The sequence below is a fragment of the Petaurus breviceps genome, unplaced genomic scaffold (genome assembly GCF_028583685.1).
Source record: "Petaurus breviceps papuanus isolate PSGF00001 unplaced genomic scaffold, PetGlider_PUasm1.0 90804, whole genome shotgun sequence".
Lineage (NCBI taxonomy): Eukaryota > Metazoa > Chordata > Mammalia > Diprotodontia > Petauridae > Petaurus > Petaurus breviceps.
The window spans coordinates 16,163,271-16,179,444 of record NW_027187348.1 but is presented as its reverse complement, the minus strand read 5'-3'; positions in this window follow the sequence as shown (position 1 = coordinate 16,179,444).

Sequence of the window (16,174 nt, the reverse complement as noted above, 5' to 3'; positions counted from 1 at the left end):
CTGAAGTCAGGAGGACCTGAGTTCAAATCCAGCCTCAGACATTTAACACTTACTAGCTGTGGGACCTTGGGCAAGTCACTTAAACTCAATTGATCGCCCCCCCCCCCAGAAAAAAGCAAAAAAAAAAAAGAATCCCCTTTACATCCTCTTCATATCTTCTTTCAATTTGTCAACATCCTTCCCAAAATTTCTTCAGAACTAGAATCCATATTTCAGATATTGTATGGCTAGAATAAAATACAGAAGGACTAACACGGGTTCCCAAAATGGGCAATACCATCCCCTGGGGGACACTGGAATAAACAGGGATGAGGGGGAGTAGTAGCCTTGGATGCAATTGGGAAGAGGCATTGAATAAAAATAAAGGTTAACCTACTGTATTCCTAGGGGGATGCTGAGTCTTTTTGTAAAGGGAGGACAGTAGGTCAAATAAGTTTGGGGACCTCTGGAACACCTGCCTTGTTCTTAATATGAAACTTCTATTAATGCCACCTAAGATTTCATTAGTTTCTTTTTTCCTGATGATATCACACTTGACTTAAATAAATATTTTTTGGACCAGGCCTGTGATTATAGAATGGTAGAGGAAACTTCTGGGGAGGATGCTACTATAAAAGTAAATGGACAAGCATCTCTTCTGTAATTTATAGGCTTAGAGATTTGTCTAGAGCACCAAGGGGTTAAGTAAATTGCTCAGGATCACATGACCAGTAGGTGACAGTGGCTGGGCTTGGTCCTAGGTTATTCTGATTAACTCTAAGGGCAGACATGTGTGTGGGGGGGTGGGGTGTGGGTGAGTGTATGTATGTACTCATTATCTTTGACAATGTATATTTAACATGTATATCTAATGTAATAGTCCCTTAAAATTAGTATTGTTACATTCTATCAAGGAGACAATATATACATATAGCTATCTAGAGAGAATAAATAATCAATTTAAAGTAGTTTGGAAACATGGGCAATAGCAGATCAGGGAGGGTAAATAAGAAAAGGCTTCAGGTAGAAGGTGAAGCTTGTGATGAGGCTATGGAACTATATAAAGCACTTAGCAGACCTTAAAATACTATAGAAATGTGATCTTTGAATATCCCCAGTAATCTGCACTGTTAAAGTTGTTTGATCCTCTTAGAGTATCTCTTTAGTGTAAGTAGTGATGCGCTATGTTTCATAGGCTAAGAAAGAGCTAGACAGAAAACCAAAGTACAGTCAGTGAGTATGTATTAAGCACCTGCTATGTTCTAGCTACTGTGTTATGCTTTGAGGACACAAAGAAAAATAAAAGACAATCCCTGCTCTCAAGGAGCTCATAGGATAATGGAGGAGACAACATTCAAACAACCATGGACAAACGAGTTATGCACACAACAAACTGGAAATAACCAACAGAGAAGGCATTAAAATTGAGAACCAAGGAACAGAGAGAATATGGAAACCAGAAGGGAAGAGAAAAGAAGAGCAAGGGGGAAGCCATGACCAAAAAAATTCTCCATAAATAATTTAATAACTGAATCAATCATTTGCTTATTCTATATCTCTTCAACATTTAAGTTGCTTTTGGTGGAGGTGAGTGGGTTAGGGGTAGAGTGGGGTGCGTTGGGGAAGAAATATGTTGTATGTTTGTTTTCATATGTGAAGCAACATAGTAAAATGAAAGGAACATTGTTTCAGATCAGTAGGGTTTGGATTTGTGTTCTGAATCCAAAAAGAAAAAAATTCATGAGCTCTGGTTTCCTCCTCTACCAAATGAGATGGATATTTGTATTACCTGCCTCACAGAACTGTGGTGAACATAACAGAGCTATAGAAAACCCAAAAGTGTGAATTTCATTGATTACTCTGGTGCTTATTATTTCTTGTTTTTTTTTAATATGTATATATGTTGTAAATCGGACATGACTGAATAACTGCACAACAGCAATAAAACTATTGAGTCATCTTATTTACATTCAAAATTTCTTGAAAATGAAAACTAGATCACCTTCAGAGCCATTGGAGCACTTAGGTAGCCACAATGCATGTTCAAGAGATGTCTCTTTAATGAACTAATAGTATCTGCATAAATAAATGAATGAATAAATATCATAATGATTTGTCTTTTATTTTCTATTTCAAATATGTAATTATTAAAGCTTTATAATCATATTTCTTAAGATATATTTCTTTTGTATTTATAAGCCTTAAAGAAACATTGTGGGTCTTTTTTGTTATTGATTTTTTTTTTCTGTTAAGCAATTCCTATGGTTCTTCAAGTTATAATTAGATCTATTAGTCATTTTGGGATCTTGCAGTGTTTTCTGTAACTGCTTCTCAAACACATGCTGATAAAGACAATATAAAAATAGCCTATTAAAAATCTTAAAGCAAGCTATCTGTTTAGCAGAGCCTATTTAGATTGCTTTGGGTTATCTCATCCTCTTTGGCAGCCATTCCAACAGTGTATGCACAGAACACTAGTTTCTCTCACATCAAAACATAATTAAGCAAAGAATATAATGAACCCCATTTTTCTACTTATGGTTAGGGAAAAAAAAAACAATCTCACTGGGTTGGAGTGGATGCCTGACCCTACCACCGCATATAAGAAAACTCCTCAAACTTATTTGCTGACTGTCCTGAAGCCTCCGCTGGCATATTTCTCCTTTGTAGCCTTGATGCACAATGTTCCTTCCATTGGAGTTGTCCTACTATTCTTTTTTTGACTAGTCAAACAGTGCCTACTCTTTAAGGCTTAGTTCAAGTTCTATCTTTCCTATTAAATCTTCTCTTACCATTATGACCAACCTGAAGTATTTCTTTCCTCTAGCTAATATTTATGATTTGAATGATTGATTAAGTCAGTGTATCAACAATGCAGTATTCACAATGCCTATGGTAACTATAAATATGCTGATATGGTTATTAATCACAAAATATACCAGGCTCTCTACATGGGGAATAAAGCTAGAACATTTATTCAAATACCAGAAAACTGAATCCCCAAACCAGAAAGTCAAGGCCATCACAGTAGTTATGAAGTTGGCACATGTAGTTAATGTAGTAAACACCCACATTCTCAAGCTTTCAAAACAGAACAGGCTACCTCAGGCAAAATTCCTCTTCTCTCCACTCACTGCAACTGCTCAGCGTCCATGAAGCATGCATCCAGCAGCTCTGCCTCTTGCAGTTCTCATCCCTAGCAGTCCTCAGCAGGAATCCTTAGTCGAAATTCTGGCTGGCTCAAAAAAGGAAGAAGTTTGCACTGCCACCACTACCACTGCCACTGCTGCTGCTGCCACCAGGTTTCCAGTCATGGCACATACTACAGTTTGGCTTCTGCTTCCTCTTGCCCCACCCCTTCCTGCTACATCAGAAAATTCAAAGGTCATGGAAGATCTTTAAATCCCATAAGCATAACAGTCAGTCTGTCTCATATTGGCATTTAACCTTTCACATTCTTTATGGCATGTCTTTTTCCCTCAGTCAAATTTTAGGATTTTCTTATCTCTTTTATACCTATCACATAGTGAGTACTCAACAAATAATTACTGATTTCTGGTATCTACATATAAGTCAGTGGTAAGAAAAATGGGAAAGAGTGAAAACAGACCATAACCAGAATGTATGCTACTAGAATAATTCTGCTAGACTGGATCCTAGTTCCCCTCTGGTCTTACAGAACTGATGTTTTTATCCTGAAAATAAGAAGCAAGAGCTTTCCATGGTCTTTGCAAGATACAGCCAAATAGCAAGAAGCATCCTAGAGGACTACAGAGATAAACTCAAAGACTTTTATAGCCAGAGAAATTGCAGGAATCATGAGTTTGGTTGGTGGGAAAGAGTAGAGGTGTAGAAAATTGGTGATACCAGCAATAGGAAGTGGTAGTAGAAACTTACCTCCGTGGATGATCTGGTAGCATCTAACTCAGTCTAAAATGTTAATGCCTAATATAGTGCTATACTAGACATTGGTGATTCAAAAGCAAAACAAAAGAATGATTTCTGCCCTCAAGAAGCTTATTTTCTACTCGGAGACTACACAATTTAAACAGGTATGTGTGTGCATGTGTGTATTTAGCACTATCATCTATAAACCCCTACCCTCTCAGAACTATTTTTCCCCTTTAGTTAGCAGAAAAACAGGCTTTTAAGGAAGAAGATCAAAAGAGAGAAAGAAGATTAAACAGAAGAAAATAGAAAGGAGGGAAATACAGTTAGTAATCATAACTGTAAATGTGAATGGGATGATTTCACCCATAAAATGGAAACATAGCAGACTGGATTAGAAATCAGAATCCAACAATCTGTTGTTTACAAGAAACACATTTGAAGAAGAAAGATTATGAGGAGATTAAAATAAAGGGCTGAAGCAGAGGCTATAATTTTTCAGCTGAAGTAAAAAGGCAGCGGTAATAACCATTAATTTAGACAAAGCAAAAGCAAAAAGGGGCTTAAATAAAAGAGATAATGAGGGAGATTACATTTTACTAAAAGGTACCATGGATAATGAAGCAATATTAAATTTTCTCACATAAAGACGTCATTTCTCAATTAGATAGGAAACTGAGTCAAATGTATACAAATAAGAGCCTTTCTGCTATTGATAAATATTTAGAAGATATGAACATACAGTTTGCAGAATTAAAAATCAAAATTATAGATGGTCATATGTAAAAAAGGCTCTAAATCTCTACTGAAAAAGGCAAATTGAAATAATTCTAAGATATTACCTCATAACTATCAGAAATAACAAGTGCTAGAATAGATAAGGGAAAATATTTGTGTTGTTCAATCACCTTTCATGACTCCAGTTGGAATTTTCTTGACAAATATACTGGAGTGGTTTGGCATTTATTTCTCCAGTTAATTTTTCAGGTAAGGAAACTTAGGCAAATGGGGCTAAGTGACTTGCCCAAGATCACATAGCCACTAAGTGTCTGAGGACAGATTTAAATTCATAAAGATGACTCTTCCTGACATCAGGCCCAGAACTCAATCAACTGCAGTAACTAGATGCTCCACTGAGGGAAAATGAGTAAGCTACTAAACTGTTGTTACAGGTATGAACTGATCCAAACATTCCAGAGAATGATACAGAACTATGCCCAAAGGGCTATAAAACTATGCATACCCTTTGATCCAGGAATACCAGTACTTGGCCTCCATCCAAAGAGATCAAAGAAAAAAGAAAAATACCTACATGTAAATATATGTGTCAATGTATTATTCAGTTGTGGTGATCTTTTTCTTTTTTGCCTTTAAAATATTATTTGTTAAATAGGGAGTATTTCTAGAAAAGGGAGGGAAATAGATGCTGGGAGAATTATGATGATGTAAAAATACATCAATAAAAACTTATTTTAAAAGTATATTGGATAGCCATCAATGTAGAGATCATAAATGAATCTATGGGAGCTAATGAGGAGACCAAGTAAGATAATATAGAAGAAGAGAAAAAGCTCCAGGACAGAGCCCTATGTGGTATCCACAGTTATCAGGAGTGACCTGGATGAAAATCAGCAAAGGAGACTGAGAAGAGAAATTGAATAGACATAAGAACCAGAAGAGAGTAGTGTAATAAAAACCTAGAAAGAGGAGTAGCAAGAGGAAGAGAAAAATGAAAAATGTCAAAGGCTGCAGAGAGGTTAATAAGGGTGAGGACTGAGAAAAGGTAATAGATTTTACTATGAAAAATTATTAGTAACTTTAGAGAGATCAGTTTTAGGTGAATTATGTGTTTTCAATCCAGTCTATAGAGAGATAAGAGAATGAGAGCTAAGGAAGTGGAGGCACCAATTATAAACAATGTTCTCAAGAAGTTTAGATAAAAAAGGAGAAGGCATATAGGAAGACAGCTAGAGAATGAATGATTCAAGCACCAAAATGGAATATTTGGATCAAAACATCCCAAACCAATATCTAAGGATGGAAATATTGGAAAGCAGAAGACAGCACACAGTGAAGAAATATTAGGGAGTAAGAGATTTATAAGAAACAAACCCACAAAAGAGAATAACCCTGCATCAACTACAAGCAGAACATCAGTGAAAACACAACAAGAAAAACATGATTTAACCACAAGGAATGAAAGAAGAAATATAAAATTAAATTATATATTATATATGAGTTTGAAAGGAAAATGATAATTTAAGTTAGAAGAATTTGCTTAGAAGGGTAGGAAGAAACTTTTCCTCTAGTAATAGACTCCATTAAAAAATGGAACAAAAAGGAATGTCTCCATGAGGAAATAAACATTAGAACAAAGTCAAAATATTAAAATAATGTTAGATATCAAATATTGAAAAACTTACCTAGAAAGTAAGTTGAAAAGAAATAATTTAACACCAATCATCTACAAACCATAATCAGAAAAAAAGTAAAATTGAATACCCTCTTCAAGAAATTATAAAATTCCCAGAACCAAATAATGAAAGGAAAATAGTAATTTTTCATTTATCTACTGAAACACTAAATATCTAAGAATAATATAACTATATTCCAGAACTTCCACACCAGTGAAAATTGTTGAGCAGCAAGAAAAGATTTCATGTGCAAAGAAACCATATTTAAAATTACATGGGACTCAACAACTATTACAAAGGAAAGAAAATCTTGAAATGTAATATTCCAAAACCTGGAATGTAAAGACTTATAATAATTACAAAACTGAGCATAATCTGTATGGAATAAAGTGACCTTTTAACAGAAGACTTTAATGCATTTTTTGTGAAAGAGCAGAACTGAGTAGAAACTTTGAAAAGCAAATACAACAGGTAATAGGAACCTAAAAACATAACTACATTGGAGTAACTGGAAAAAGCTAAATTATAATGAAGCACTTATGTTCTGAAGGACCTTTTCAGACCTAGACAAACCCAACAAAAAGATAAACAAGAAAGAGGTTAAAGATCTAATTAGAATTTTTTTTTCATTTTGCAAATGCTTTATTAACTTTTGATTTACATCATTCATTTCCGCCAGATTTTGAGTTAAAAATTTTCTCCCCATTTTTCCCCTACACACTGCCCCAAAATAACAGTCCCACAAGATACCCCCTCCTCCAACCAGTTCTCTCCCATATCTTCTCCCATACCCCCTTCAACTTTTCCAGTAGGGCATGGTGGATCTCTATGCGCAAGTGCAAGTATGTCTTATTGCCCAAATACATGTAAAATAGTATTAATAATAGTATATATACATATATATATGTATGTATTTAAACATTTGATTTTAAAACTTTGAATTCCAGATTCATTCCCTTCCTCCCTTGTCACCTACCCTTACTGGGAAGATAAGCAGTTCAGTATAGGTTGTGCATGTGTAGCTAATGCAAAATATTTCCATAGTAGATACGTTGTAAAAGACTGACTATATTTCCCTCCCTCCTATCCCACCTCCCACTTGTTCTATTTTCTACTTTTATCCTGTCCCTTTTAAAAAGTGAGTGCTTCTAACTTCCCTCCCCCCAGCCTGCCCTTCCTTCCATCATCTCCCCTCTCATCCCCTTCCCCCCTACTCTCCTGTAGGGTGAGATACCCTATTTAGTGTGTATTTCATTCCCTCCCTAAACCAAATACAATGAGAATAAGGTAGACCCATTCCCCTTTGCCTTCCTATTCTTCCCCTCCATTGTAACCATTTTCCCTTGCCTCTTCTATATGAGATAGTTTACCCCATTCTGTCTTTCCCCATCTCCTCTCTTTATATTCCTCTCTCACCTCTTAATTTCACCTTTTAAGTATCATCCCTTTCTATTTAATTGCTCCTGTGCCCTCTATCTATATATACCTGTAAACATATATACACATATTCACATATGTATTCATATGCACATATACCCTCCGATATAGATATCATATATATGTATGTATTTCTATTTCCTTTAACTATTTTCATGCTGAGAAAAGTTTCGTCAGTTACAATTATTGTTTTTCCACGAAGGAAGGTTAATAGTTCAATTTTGATAAGTTCCTTATGATCTTTTTTCCCTGTTTACCTTCTCATGCTTCCCTTGCTTCTTGTATCTGATTGTCAAATTTTCTATTCAACTATGGTTTTTTCAGCAAGAATTCTTGAAAGTCCTCTATTCCACTGAATGACCATATTTTCCCCTGAAACATGATACTCAGTTTTGCTGAGTAGGTGACTCGGTTTTAATCCCAGCTCCTTTGACCTCCAGAATATCACATCCCAAGCCTTCGATTCCTCAGTGTAGAAACTACCAGATCCTGAGTTATCCTGATTGTGTTTCCACAATATTCAAATTGTTTTTTCCTGGCTACTTGTAAAATTTTATCCTTGATCTGGAAATGTTGGAGCCTGGCTATAATATTCCTAGGAGTTATCTTTTGGGGATCTTTTTCAGGAGGTCATGAGTGAATTCTTTCAACCTCATTTTGACCTCTGGTTCTGAAACTTCAGGGCAATTTTCCTTGACAATTTCTAGGAGGATGATTTCTAGGTTCTTTCTTTGATCATGGCTTTTAGGTGGTCCAATAATTTTTAAATTCTCTCCTGAATCTATTTTCCAGGTCAGTGGTTTTTCCCATGAAATATTTCACGTTGCCTTCTATTCTTTCATTTGTTTGGATCTGTTTAAAAGCATCTTGATTTCTCATAAAGTCATTTACTTACCTTTGTTCCAGGCTAATTCTGAAGGAATGATTCTCCTCAGTCAGCTTTTGAGATTCTTTTTCCATCTGGTAAATTCGGCTTTTTAAGGCATTCTCCTCATTGCCTTTTTGAGCCTCTTTTGCCATTTGAGTTAGTCTGTTTTTTAAGGTGTGATTTTCCTCAGTCAGGCTGTTGACTGTCATTTTGTAATTTTCTTGCATTGTTCTCATTTCTCTTCCCAATTTTTCCTCCACTTCTCTTATCTGCTTCTTAAGGTCTTCTATGGCCTGTAACAAGCTTGTATTTTCCTTTGAAGTTTTGGTGCAGGAGTTGTGCCTTCACTGTGTTCCTCCTATTCCATGCTTTGATCCTTTTTGTCCCCAAAATAGAAATTTAATGTTGGGTTCTTCTGTTTGCTTTGCTTCCTTTGCCTGGTCATGTTGCCAATCAATTACTTGACTTTGGGGCTTTTTGCCACAGTAGGACTCTGCTACCAGATAGGGGAGCTTTGTACCAAACACTGGGGTTTTCTCAGCTGCTGGAGGTTTTAGTTGGGTGCCCTCTCTAAAGCCTCCACATGCTCTGGCAAGCTAGACACATGCCCCAGGATATCCACCCTAGACTGCAATCCAGATCTAAGCAGGTTAAAGCAAGAGCAACAACCCCTCATACTGGTCACTTGGTCCCCCTACACTCTGTAGGCCAGGAGCTGAAGCTGCCACGTGGTGGCAGCAGATCCCAAAGTCCACATTGCACTGACCTCTCACTTTGTCCTGAGCATCTACATGTTGATAATTCTAGACCACCACAGCTGCTGGTTATTTGGAGTCCTTCCAGCCAGTGGCTGGTCAGGCCCTCCCTGGGGCTAAAACCTTGGTATGGAGCTGGGCTCGGCTCCCAGAGTGATGCGCTGACCGATTCTTCCCAGCCTGCCAGGCTGTCCTCAGTGGGAGATTAGCTTCTCTGTGTCATTTTGTGGGTTCTCTAGCTCCAAAGTTTGTTCAGAGTCCCCCTTTATGTGAATTGGAGGTGGTGAGAGCCAGAGCCATGTGGAGGTCCTGTTTCTACTCCACTCTCTGGTTAGAATTTTAGAAAAAAATATATTAAATAGATTTCTGGTTATTACTGAGTGGAACTGAAAAGCAATATACATATTTATCATCTGTTTTATTGTTTAAAAACCTCATAAAATATAAAAAATAGTATACACTCACCACAATTAAATGCAATTAAATTATAATCATTATAGGACCTCTTAAGAAATGATGCAAATTTAAATGGAAACTCAATAACCTAATCCTGAAATATTGTAAGGTAAAAGAACAAGTCATAGAAATAGTAACTATTAAAAATAATAATATTGATACAACATGCCCTAAACTCTTTATATCTATAATGTCAACTGGACTAGAACTGACTTCTAACCTATGGGTAACTAGAGTCAAAACAGGGCAGGATAGAGACAGGTCAGGACACAAACAGAAGTTTAATTAATTTCAGATTGAGGAAGACAACATCTAGAGGCAGAAGACCCCTCCTCCTAACAGTGAGGTTTTAACATTGCTAAAGTCAGGGCCACTTATGTACATGAAAAGGGTTGGCTCACAAGAAGTCATCCTCATGTCTTGAGACAATTCTCATGGTTGGAATTTCTTGGGACAATACAGGCATTCTTGAGTCTAGTGGGAATAGTCATTGTCTCAAGCATTGGTGTTTATGATCACCCTTCAGTCTACAGAACAAAAGTTCTTTGACAGGAACAGAAGTAAAGTACAAGAAACAGGGATTGTGAACATGTGATGGATGACCCTGAGAGATAGGGAGAGCTAAATGCTTCAGTGAACACCTGCTGCTGGTCCAAGCAAAAATATTTTGCCAGAGAGTGAGGTCATCCAGAGTTCAAAGGATTATTTTTATGCCAAGCTCTGGGCACAGCTTGCTTTTAGAGCTTTAGCTTTGGGAAACAAGGCATCTCCCTAATATTTTGACCAGAAGCACTATTATCAACAAAGGGAAGGAGGAGGGAGGGAAAGATGGAGTGAAGGAGAGATAGAGACAGAAAACAAGAAAATGAATGGTGGGACAGGCTAGTTCATAAGAGGGAGGGAAATCAAGATCTATGATAGGATTTGGGGGTGGAGCTTATTAAGGAATAGAAGGCCATAGTGAAGGAGGGGGGTTATGAAGGTGTCAAGAAAGGATGGGAGAGCTCATAATACCTAATTTTTTTCATTAAATTGTAGTATGCTAAGAGAAAGAAAGATGGGATAGCACTGGGTGGGTGGGGGAGGTGAAGTTAAAGGATAAGAAATAGAACTATGATAATAAAGGTTTGTGGGGTTTTTTTTGTTTGTTTGTTTTGTTTTTTAATGTGGCTGTCCATATATACCTTTCAGGAGATCTGAGAACTTAGCTGAGAAAAAAAAAGAAAATTTTTATTTTCATTCTCAATAGATTCTTTTGTAATGTTATATATTTATATCAATATTATGCTGAAAAAGGGTTCATGGGCTTCACCAGATTGTCAAAAGGGTTCTTGGCAACTGAAAAAAAAAGGTTAAGAAACCCTGATCTAGAAGGAGTTGTTGAGGTGTGACAGAAGAGATACAAATCACATTCTTCCCTATATTCTCCCCCTAAATTCTTATGAATACAAATATCATTTTTAAAAACTTTCATTTTTAGGAGTGGCCAGGTGGCACAGTGAGTAAGAGCGCCAGCCCCAGAGTCGGGAGACCTGGAATCAAATCCAGGCTCAGATACTTAGCGTCCACCCAGAAACACCTGGACGTGTAACCTTGAGCAAGTTACTTAACCCCAATTGCTTAGGGATGGCCAGGGGTGTAGTGAGTAAGAGCACTGGCCCCAGATTTGGGAGACTTGGGATCGAATGCAGGCTCAGATACTTCGCACCACACCCAGAAATAACTGGCCGTGTAACCTTGAGCAAGTTCCTTAACCCCAATTGCTTTAAAAAAAAAAAACTTCCATTTTTAAAAGGGTTACACTAGATTTATACTTCCTTATAATTATGCCATCATTTCCTATCATGGCTTCACAACAGTGAAGGGAGATAGCTGCACACACGAAGTATAAAGTTTGCCTCAAAAATAGAATACAAATTACACGTATCCTACTCCTTCCCAAGCCACTGTCTCCTGTGTCTTTAATTATTTTTGAATAGGACCATATCCTTGTAGCTTCTGTCACTTTTTTATATCTTCCTCAAACCATTGGACTAATTACTGTACATGGTATTATCATTAAGGTCAGGCCACAGTCATGTCTAAGAGTCACTTTTCCCCCAATTTACATATAGCTGTCCAGGCAGGAAAAATACACTCACATTTTTTATTTTATTTTCCTAGTGTCTTGCTAAAACCTCCTACTTAGTTCACCATCTATAACTACCCTAAGGTCATTCTCAGATTAACTGCTTTCTAGACAGCTATCCTCTACTGAAAAGGTCAGTGTGCTATTTCAGTGTTAAAATTGTTGAGGAGAAACAGCTGCTAGCAAATCAGAAGGAGTCTGAGTGGCAATGAGACATTGCTATGAGGGCATTTTTAACAGGGCTTTGACTATAACTTGTACTTAATGTTTGCCCTAAAACTTTAGTCCTGAGTGAGCAGAAAATAAAGAAAAATCAGCAGCAAAAGACCCTGTACATCCTAGGCATTCTTGTTTGTTTGTTTTTGTCAGAAAATAAAGTGAAATCATCTATATGAGATTTTTTATACAAAGCTATAGTTACTGGACCACCACCTTCTGTTGGGGTTTAGGGAATGTCCTTTACTATTGCTCTCTTAGAAATGATAATAAACTGGTCTTCAAGAGTAGCTTAAGCTAATTAACTACAAGGAAAGAGAAATAGAGAAATAGTTGTGTACATTAGGGTAGTACAACCATACTTCTGAGACCACATCTTCCCTCCCCTGCTTCCCCAAATCCAACCATACAATTTCATTCAAGGCAAAACTAAAATGTTACACCTTCCCTGTTAATCTCAGTTAGAAATGATCTCTCCTTCTGTATTCCCATAGTGTTTTATACATCTTAGTGTCCTTTCACATTCTATCTCACGTTATAATTTTGAGTATGTTTTTAGCATATATCTCATTGCTTGATTTATTAGCTCACTTAAGATAGAGCCCATTTCTTGTATAAGTCATGCATTCCATAGTACTCAGCAAAATATTTTACTCATATTAACCATTTATTAAAACATATGTTGAATGTATCAAGGTATACTATGGTGGCTCTTCTCCTTAAGGTTCATGTGAGTATGGTACCAGAATCTGAAAGAGTTATTTTAGGGTGCTTTGATAAGAGGAGGATTGTTGTCTTCTCAGCCTCCTTATCTAAGAGATTCCGCTGTATTATGTTGAAAAATATCAATTACATACTAAAGCCAACGGTTATTTTAAGTTTTAAGCAAAGCTTAAATGTGTATTAGATAACCTCCACCATCAGTCTTTATCCAGATATTTTGTTGTTTTTTTTTTCTTTCTTTTATGGGGATGGGAGGAGGAGGTACCAAGGGGATTCATAATAGATCTGTGACAGATAGTGGGTTCCATCATCATCTCATTTCACATAGTGCCAAATTGTATTAGATTATATTGTTAAATATAAGCTTTATACTTTGATGGGAATTTGAGGTATTTCCCCTGGAATATCTGTTCTTTGTAAGTTATTTAAATTTAAGAATAACTTAGTTAACTGTTAATTCAACTGGTGCAGGAGGCATGTTTGCATTTTCTTTTAGAAATATATGTGTTAGCACTTGTCAGCCTTCTAAGAATAATTTTGGCAAGCTGTTTAAATTGTCATGAATATGTTTCTTCTTTAAAATTTCAAACTGCCAAATCTTTTCACCCCAATTACATCCCCCACCCTTTTTGGTTTTTAAAATCCTCCTTGATGTTGGCCCTTCCTACTTTTCCAGTTTTCTAATAACTTACACTCCTCCATTACTCTGTGATAAAATAGCACTGACCTCTTTGCTGTTCCTCAAACAAGGCACTCTCTATCTCCTGACTCTGGACTTTTTCACTGACTGTCTCCCATGACTGAACTCTTTTCTTCCTCCTCTCTACTTTCTCATTTTCCTTGGCCTCCCTCAAAGGTGAGCTGAAAGATATTTTTCCAGTTCTCCTTAATACTGATGCCTTCTCTCTGAGATTATCTCCAATTTAACATGCTTATATGTAACCCCTGTCCCAAAGGCCACTATGGGACTGTCTTCCTATTGGGAGAGATGAAAGCTCTGCCCTGCATGAGAGGTGTGAGAGCTCCAGTTCTTGCCACTCCCTTTTGAGACTTTTCAAAATGAAGGACTCATAAAGCTTCAAGTCTTCCAATTTTGAGTCATTGCAGGCATTTTTGGCTTCCACTTTCAAGAGGGAAGATGGAAGAAGCCAACTTCATTTCAGATTGCTGACAGAAAAGACTCTAGGAAGATGAGAGAGGATCAGGCAACTTTAATTATGTCCCTATTCCCAGCATGCTACTCTAGAGAGTTTGGGGAGTTTCCCTTTGGGTAAGAATAAGGACAGTCTCTCTTAGTTGAACTGAGTTATCTCAATCCCAATGGGAGAGGTTCTTCACTCTATGTTGTCTGGTATGTATGTTTACATGCATACATACAAAATACATATTTCTTCTATGTGTACCTTCTCTGATTTCTGTTTTGCTGTGATTTGGATAGATGGACTCCTTTGTTATTCACTATGTGTATTCACTGTGGAACTGGCATTAGGTGGGAAAGGGTTCAACCCTTGGATATAGAGCTTGGGATCCCTTTATCCCATGATAATTATTTTGAACCCCAATAAGGGCAAAAGCCTGAACTAATCAATCAGATTGCTTTTCTTTACTCTAAAAATGCCCTTTCCTGTGTTAGCAACTTCAAAGACCACATAAGGCTAACAAGTAGCATTCTTCCTATTTGTGACAGGATGCCTGCCACCAGACTGGTGGGACTTCTCTTATGTTGCTATCCTAGAGGTATATACTCTGAAGGGAAAAAAAGCTATCCTGGGATCGTAATTTCCAACTGACACTATTTTGTCAATCATCTTGTCAATTTGTATTTACAACTTATTCAGCTAAGAAACTTCTTTTCTCATGGTATATTTTTTTTAATTTTTTGGTCTTTATTAATTTGTTTACCTTTAGTTTACAAGGTTCATTTCCACAATTCCTTGAGTTTCAAATCTCATGGTATAATTAAAGATAAATGGAGACCATAAATCTGAGGGACACAAACACTGTGACTTGTGATTGTCCTAAAACATATAAAAAGTTTGTCATTCTTTTGTCAGACAGTCAGAACTTATGTTCTGGCTCCATGCAAGCATGAAACTGCTAGCTTTGAGGGAATGAAAAATATGAATTTATAATCACCTAGCCTGTTTGCCTCTTTTAACCAAACTTTCAGGTCAACACCCCCAAATTACAGAGTAATTAGAAGTTAGATGGAACCTGATCATATCCTCTACCTAGACTCACAATATTGAAGGGAGCAGACAGATATACTTCTAGACTAGTACCTCTCTTTCTCTGAGGAGAATAGGGTGACCTCTAGCCCCAATCTCCTGTTTCTCTTAGTGATAGGCATAAAAGTCTTACTTGGACAAGGGTAGAAGACGAGGCTAGAGATGTGCATTCTGCCATGAGTTAAGCCACCTAGCAACAGACCTCAAAACATGTGGGCCTTTCTACACATGTGGGACCCAGGTTTCTTTCACCAGACTGCCAAAAGGCTCCATGGCAACTAAGGAGATGAGGTGGGGTGAATTCCCTACAATCAAATAGCATAAAAGTGTAAGAACTGGAATATGAGCTCCGGCTTTCTTATTCAGAGGCCAGTGTTCCATAAGCCAAATAGCCTTGTGATCAGCCTTCTCTACTTCAGATTAAAATTAGGTCCACACTTTATAGTGTTATCTAGCAGGGAGAGAAAATAAATTTTGAAAATTTTGCTTTTTCTATTGTACTCAATCTAGACTCCTAAATCACTGTGAATAAACATAGTAAAAAATCGATTTAGTCCTTTTTAATGCAGTTGGAAAGAAGGAGGAACACAAATTTCCAAGTAATCTTTCACATGCAAATTCACTGAAACTGTGAAAATCCATTTTGATATTATACCATATCATATTCATATTTGATTCCATGAATAAATTCACAGTGTCAACTATATTCCAAGTTCCAGCCCAGCCTCTACATTATGAGTAAAAGCTGGAACTACTTAAGCTCAAGGTTCATGCTTTCTATACCTCAGTTGAGAATTTAGGTTCAGAGGAACGTATTTGTCATGAATCTGCACCTAAAATAGGGATGGTACAAATACATTAAACAATAGCTGCTTGAAATAGTATGCCATATCATTTTGACCATCTGCAGAATAAATAAAATGCTATTGAATGGACTTTGTTTTTCCTCAGTCACAAACCAGTTTTTTTTTTTAATCTAAACTGATTCCATCATCAAAGTTTGAATTTGGACCTTTCTATAATTTTCATAATGTTTAACAATATTCCATCCCCATCTCCACCATGTGTCAGTGTAATATACC